General features: G+C 36.8%; 1 long non-coding RNA gene across 1 annotated transcript; it reads left to right on the top strand.

Moving 5' to 3' along the window:
• The first annotated feature begins 829 nt into the window (after positions 1-829).
• On the top strand, positions 830-5,560 carry LOC121659240. Its single transcript, XR_006014228.1, has 2 exons — positions 830-2,633; positions 5,393-5,560. It is a non-coding gene; the product is annotated as an uncharacterized LOC121659240 (long non-coding RNA).
• The last annotated feature ends 1,832 nt before the right edge of the window (positions 5,561-7,392 follow it).

The following is a 7,392-nucleotide window of genomic DNA, read 5'->3' as shown; positions in this document are numbered from 1 at the left end:
TCAGTGTTCACAGGAAGCTACTTCCTAAAATGTAATGGTTAACTGGCTTCTATTATCAGTACAGGAAGCTAGTTAAAATCCCTTACTAATGTACTTTATTATTTCTCACCATATTTCTCTTCTGACATTTCAATAATCCACAATCATGTCTTTTGCTTTAATGATTGTTGAAGTTTATTTAGAAGTTTGAAGATAAATTGCTTTGTTATGTGTCTTCATATATCTGTATGAAAAAATATCAAATCCCCTTGTTTGCAGCTCAAATTCTATCTTGATGGCCATCTCTTGCTCTATGTGACACCCCCTATTTTTGTTGTGAATGGTAGAAGTAAACCTGAATGCAGGTAAAGGCTTGAAACTCACACTACTATAAAAAAGTGTTTGTTAATCTTGAGTTTGGAGAGACTTACATTTATCTGTGTGTCAGCTGGCAGTGTAAGCCAAACTAATCGCACAAAACAGTTGTTTATGTCTAGTTAGGTTCTTAGACTGCCCTCACCACTGAAACATCTGTATTCCTGCTAAAATATATTAGGTACACTAAACTGCCCATCCCATGTTTTCACTTGTTTCTTTTCGTGTTTGCATCAGGACATTTTTCTGTTTCCTTCCCTCTCCTGGTTAGATTATTTATTTGTCTGTATCTGAAGAGCTTTTTTTCCTCTTTTTTGTCAGCCCATTGCTTAATAGAGAAGTTGCAACTCCTACTAATATTAGCAGTGAAGGACTTCTGCATCAAATTTTGCTCCTTGTTTGACTAGCAAGCAATTTGACTAACTAGCAAACAAGTTTTTGTTGTTTTTTTTTTTTTTTGTCTTATAGACCACTACAGCCATATGTGACAAGCCAGCCCTGTCTTTCAGCTACAGAAGTATTAATATTTTCTTCAGGTACTCAGGTTCTGCTTCAGTACTTTGTTATCCTCTGTTGAGAATTATTTATTTTACTTGTTCTGCAATGTTTTATTGATTTGTCTTGCTTAAAATGGTTATATTGTTCTATTCTGTTTAATTCCCAACTATGTCACTATGATCTGGAGACTAATAGTTTTTTTTATCTACTAGTTGTTTTCTGAAGGGTAAACTGTCCCTAAAAGAGTTTTAGTTATGATGCCTTGGTGATTTGTTATTTTCTGCAAATTTTTTTATATCCCAACCTATCATAGATGCAGCACTAGTAAAAAGCAAGCAATGCAGAAGCATTTGGTGGATGATCTGGAGGCCATCCTTCTGAAAGAAATGTAGAAGAATAGTTTGAGATGCCTAAGTGTATTCTTCAGTTTCTAGAAGGATTTACTTAGACCTCAGGGAGAAAGAAAATCTGCTTAATATGAAAGAATTGTGGGAAAAACGTGACAAAATAAAGTAAGCCTCAATTTTTAGCAGTATATATGTGGGAGGGAAGCACAAAATACTCAAAAATCTTGGCCTCCCACATTCTGTAGAGGAGAAATATGGGAGTAATATTTGCCAAAAAGAGATCTGGTTTTGGTTAAAGAAATCTTAGACCTAATGTGGATTCTAGGGATTATCCAACAGAAGTAGCATAAAGTGCATCAGCTTTGAGTATTAATTGAATTGTATGTTTTCTCAGTATCACTGAAATGTGTAGTTCAAGAGATTCTTTGGACTTCTCTTAGGTAGTTAAACTCTGGCTTCTGAAGTTAAACTTCTGAAATTTTGGGGAAAAAAAACCCAAAGAATTATCTGGTTATTTCACTTTCTTGTGAAGCCTAAATTTTATTTACTTCTTAAAAATGTGTTACATGAAATAGCACATGAGAAATACTACTAAACACATTCATGAAAAAACCCAAATCATTACTATGGGAAAAATATAAGATGTAGAATTGTGCTGCAGACTAGATTCTCCTCAGATTACTTTTACTGTCCTAAAATGAGTGTTCAGTCATCTTCTCTCAATGATTGATGTTGATTAACTACAGAGGAAGCAAAACCAACCAGCTCGGACTGTATACCTAACTTCATGTCTGATTTAGGGGAGACAAATCTGCTCTGAGGTACTGTTCATTTACTGTGCTGACTCCGTCTTTGGAGATACTCCGGAGCTGTCTCTAGACATGGTGCTGGGCAGCCTGCTCTAGGTCACCTTGTTTGAGCAGAAGGATTGGATGAGATGACCTCCAGAGGTTCTTCTGACTCTCAGCTGTTGTCTGATTCTGTGACACCCATTAAAAAAAAAAGACATCGTAAGTAGAAAGTAGCAATATGTTAATTTGTAAAGAGAAAGGTGACCTAATAAAATGAATAATGTGATGTAGTTTTCCTACAAATTTCTTTAGGCAGTACTATCTCTGGCTTTCTCTGCTAAGCAATCTTTGTGCTGTTGTTATGCTTTTGATTACTGGAAGTGGGGATCCTCAGGAACTAACTGAATATAGGTCTGCTTAAATTAGTCGGGTAATGAAAAGGAAGGAAACTTAGTGGCTGTCAGTGGTGACTGATGCTTACCTTTAACTCAGTGAGCACCTCATTCTGTTGAGGTTTCTCCTACCCTGAAAGGCAGTACTTTAGAGGATGAGGAGTGTTTAAGGTACTTTCTTAGCTTGTTTCCCTTTCCTTTTTTAGGAAGAGATGCCTTATGAGGAAGCTTTCTGCAGGGCTCTTGCTATTGTAGGTTCAGTTTCCTCTGTATCCCTTCTCTTGATTTCTGCATTGTGCAGTAAAACATTTCTCTGTTGCCTATGGATTCCCTGTCTAATCTCCCATCACTATTTTTGTTTCTCTAAAAAAATTGCATTCTACTTATGAGGACTAAGGAGTCTCAGGTAGTTCTTTTAACTTAGAGGGGTTTTCATCTAAATAATTTGTGTTAGTAGAAAGGCGTTGGACACCAGTTTGTACTGAGATTATCAGACATTCACTGCAGGTTTTGGTTGAGATGGATTTCCTAAGAAGTTGCATAGGCTCTGCATACAAAAGGAAAGGCTTTAGATTTGTTAGTTTGCTCTTTGGCACTATGAACATATGGTTTAAGTAAGTCACATATGATGGGTGATGTTCCAGCATGGTGCTTTGTAGTCAGACTGAAGGTGGCAGATTTTATATTCAGTCCAAACATGCTATAGTTCAAACTTTTTCTGTAATTCCAACTGCTGACTTACTGGTAATAGCAGGAGTAGCATTTGGAGATTTTTTTCACAGAGAATGTTTTCCAACAGATACGATTTAAAAATAGAAATCCTTCTGCTGCTTCCAAAACCAAACCAAAACAAAAGTATTTTTATAATTTTAGTGCCAAAATATACAAAAAGTTTGTGTGCTAGTATGGGCAAAACTGACTCTAAAGCAATAAAACCGTTTTTTTCCCCCCAAATTTCCTGTTTCCACCTGCACTTGTTACTATAAATATTTCTTATCTATATTATTCTGCCCTTTCAACAGTCAATAAAAAAGCAAAACGAATCTTTCCTAACACTCCCCAGTAAACTCTGTGCTTAGAGAACTGTTCTAAACATCACTGCTTAAAAATAAGTCCTTTTTAAGTACTTTCATCTATCACTGGCAAGCAATGTCTTTTCAGATGCAAGTGACTGGAACACCAGTTTAACTGAGCCCTCTTCATTATTGTTCACCATATCTTAAATAATGGAAAGTAGAAAGCAGATTCCTCTTCCCCACATCCGTGAAAGTAAAACCAGAAAATGTAAATTATGTCAAATAAGCTGTTTTGCATATATCCTCTTTTTCTTTACATTGAAAATGGCATGTGTTTGATACTTCATGGAGATTAAAATCTTGAATTTCAAAACTCGGCCTCTGACCCCCTGTGGAGATGTTCCTCAAGCACAGATTTGTGTCTGAATCTAAACACCTTATCCCTTCTCTCTTCTTCTCCTGTGCAGTTGCACACAAATTATTCATACCAATGCTGTGACTGTCTGAGAGGTGTATGTCTACAGTTTGGTTATGGGACTGGAAAGGCTCTTCATGAAAAAATTAGTTGGACTGTAACTTACATCTGGGATACATATATGGTTTATTTCTGGGGCATCTTGTCCTGAGGCTTCCAGGGAGACAAAACTGGGAAAGACCGCTTCTTCCTAGCCTGGTCGTTCCCAGATGGAGGACTCCAGGCAGGTACCTACTTTTAAACTATTGGGATGCTTATATATGTTTAGCCACTTCTTTCTCCTCATCAGTTCAAGTCCTAGAGATCCACAGATAAGGTAATAAGGAGTTTAGGCTCCTGTCAGTAAAATCTGCAGAAGCACTAATGATGTGAGTGTTGGCTTACAATGTCTTAATTGCAGTAAGGTGTAACCAGTCAGAACTTGTACTGAACCATGGAAATGGCACTGGGGGGATGACAGAAGCCAGTGTCTTATAGGAAATACAGCTGCAGTCTGGGCATGTGCAGTGGAGGAATCCTCCCCCTAGCCCACAGAAAACCAAACACGGGAGCAAGGGACGGTGCAGAATTGGATGAAAAGAGTAGAACTCCCTCTGCCCGTCCTCTCCCATCGCCCACCATGAGTTAACCCTGACGCAGAGATAGGTGGCACTGTGTTCTTGGGGATGGCGGACCAGGGCTTCACATCCAGTAGTGCTTGACGCTGTTTCCAAGGACAGAGCTGCCCTTCTGGGGGAGCTAGCCCTTACGCAGGTGTTCTGTTTTGTTTGGAGAAAATATTTTTTGCTTCTAGTTTGCATGTTTAATGTTCTTAGTTTACGAAGACTGCCGTGTTTCACCTCAGAGTGCTTCATTTCACTTGAAAATTATTAATTTGTATGGGGCGGGGGGAACCTGGTAAAGACATGTTCTCTTCAGGTTTGTTAATAGCCACAGGGACTTATTTAGGCTTGAGAAAATTGAGAGAGGTTGAAGGCCAGTGACTAACCATCTCATGGTCTAGGAACTGAAGTCAGCCATCATCAAACTGAAAACAGATTGCAAAGGCTGGGTTTGCTTGAAACAGCAAGTGTAATTTACTCTTGGACTGCATTTATACTTTGCTGTGGCAAATTATCCATGTTTAATTTATATAATCTTTCTCAAAAATGTGCTTTAATTCACTGCAACTTGCTGTTTTGCACGAGGAAAATTCCACAATCTTTCCTGTGTTGGAGGCTGTATTAGATTATGAAAACAGTTTATTCTGGCCTTAAAAGCAAATAATCCATTTTCAGCTCATTTTTATCTTAGTTTTTGAGCAAGTTGCATACCACTCCGGGGGTGCAGCAGCAAAGCCAATAAGGTGATTTACTCCATTTCCAGAGGTCTGATTTGGCACTTTCCTACAGACTTGTGCTTGCTACTGTCTCTATTTGACCCAGCTGTAGTGAGAGCCATGTTCTGGGGCTTTGGATTCAGAATAGTCCAAACGTGATTCTAAAGTTATCACTGTTTTTTCTGTCATTTTTTTTTTTAGATAGAGTTGTGCCTGCCTAAGTCCAATGGGCCTGCTGATGTTCTTGATGTGGCTGTATAACTAACTTCCCCATATTTGATCTGCACCTCACGTCATTTGAAGAAATGGGATGCCAATACTTTTCTTTGTACAAAGGAAAAATAAGAAATATAAAATAACTGAAATGGACATGCCTTTTAATATGTTTCCTTCATTAAAATTACAGCTTTTAAAAAAAGCAAAAAATGTTTCTTGAAGACAATATATACAACAAGACAGCATATGAAGAATCAAAATGAAAGACACCCTGGTTTTAGTTCACTAATAAAGCATGCAAAACTATTACAGAAAAGACTATAACATTCCAAATGTTCCTGGAGGTTTGTGACTGTGGTGGGGATATTTTGGCAGGATTATAAAATAGACAACTAAACTGAATCTATGAACTAAATGCAGAAATATGTTTCTTTCTTTGGTTATAAAAAAGCAGGTGCTGAGATGAAAATATAGTAGACCTAATATCTAAAAAGCAGTGTCAGCTTTTTTTTTAATAAGGTGACAATAGTAGCTGTAAAATTAAAAAAATCAATACCTATCCCTCCCAAAATACAGATTTGAGGAGGTGCAGCCAAGATCATATTAATCAAAACATGATTCAACACCCTCCCTTCCAACAAACTGTAAGGAAGCACAAGTTACACTGTAAAGCCAAAACAAAGCTAAAAGCAGTAGCATGCTTATCTCTAAAATAATAGAGATTTATGGAAGTAAGCAATAAGTATGAAAGCAGGTTATCACAAAACTGTGGCGCATTACCCTTCAAGGAAATGAAAAAAATAATTGGTTAGAAACTAATTATAATATTTATTATTTACTTCAATGCATTTTAAGGAGCAACTTAATGAAGAACTCAGTGGTTGGTCACACAGAATTATACACATATTAGAGCTCCCTAGGACATACAGTTAAGAAACTCTAAGTCTGTTCACGTAGATTTGTTTCCAGTATATTGGTCCAGTTAAGGCTGATGTAAAGTATTTGAAAAGGACAAAGGTAGTAGGCTGTATCTCTGAATACCTCTATGACTAAGAGATATACTTGTACACAAAAGTGATGGATAGCTGAGATAAAAATTACATGGTAATACTATTGTATGTGTTCCAGAAAAATCTTATTTAAAGGCATATATTTTAAGGTCAAGAGAAACCAGTAAGGTCAGAAGAAGACGTCTGTTTTGATCTTCTCTATAAAAAACATAAATTTTCTGCCAGTAATTTCTGCCTCAAGCCTGGAATTTCTCTAGAACAGCTCACATCATAAAAATTTTTCTTCCATTTTCTAGCAATGTGGGTACAAAGAAATATGATTGTGTGAACAGTAACAGTCCCTCATCTGTATTTCTGATTAACATTATCTTTGAAAATGGTAATAGGTCCTGCTGCTGCTCTTCTTCACTCTCTAGTGCCAAATTTTGTTCCCTTTTATTTGCATTGCTCTGGCCTTTGTTGTTTTGATTGAAATAATACTGAGACGTTTGGCCTCCATTACAAATTTTCTTAGAATTATTTACTTTGGACTCCGCTATCTTGGTTGCTTGACTAAGAGATATCAGAAATTATAAGGAAGTTGCTTTTTGGACTTAGTTAGAGTATGTCAGTAAGACTTTAGATGATGCTCTTTATTGACATTAGGACCTAACATAGGATGCCAAACTAAAACATCTCTTTCATGGTTTTGTTTTTCCTTTTATTCCCCACCCTCCACAACCTGTCTATTTATAACTATTTTTTCCATCATTCAATTGGGGAAAAACTTAGATGTGAACCATTTTCATATTGCACAAAGTTAAAAACTTTACATTTCCAGTATCGATGATTAATTACACCCTTCCTATACTAGAAGTCTTTATATTTTCTCTGACTCACTTGCAAAACCTAATCTGTTCTATTTGCCTAAATTTTTTTGCTGAAATTCCTCTTGTGTTAGAGGATTATATTTGTGGTGCACAGCTGGGGAGTGAG

Source organism: Corvus kubaryi, unplaced genomic scaffold, assembly GCF_017639235.1.
Source record: "Corvus kubaryi isolate FWS band 111438036 unplaced genomic scaffold, C.kubaryi_AGA036_p1.0 split3-73, whole genome shotgun sequence".
Taxonomy (NCBI): Eukaryota; Metazoa; Chordata; class Aves; order Passeriformes; family Corvidae; genus Corvus; species Corvus kubaryi.
This window is presented reverse-complemented; position numbering and strand designations above follow the sequence as displayed.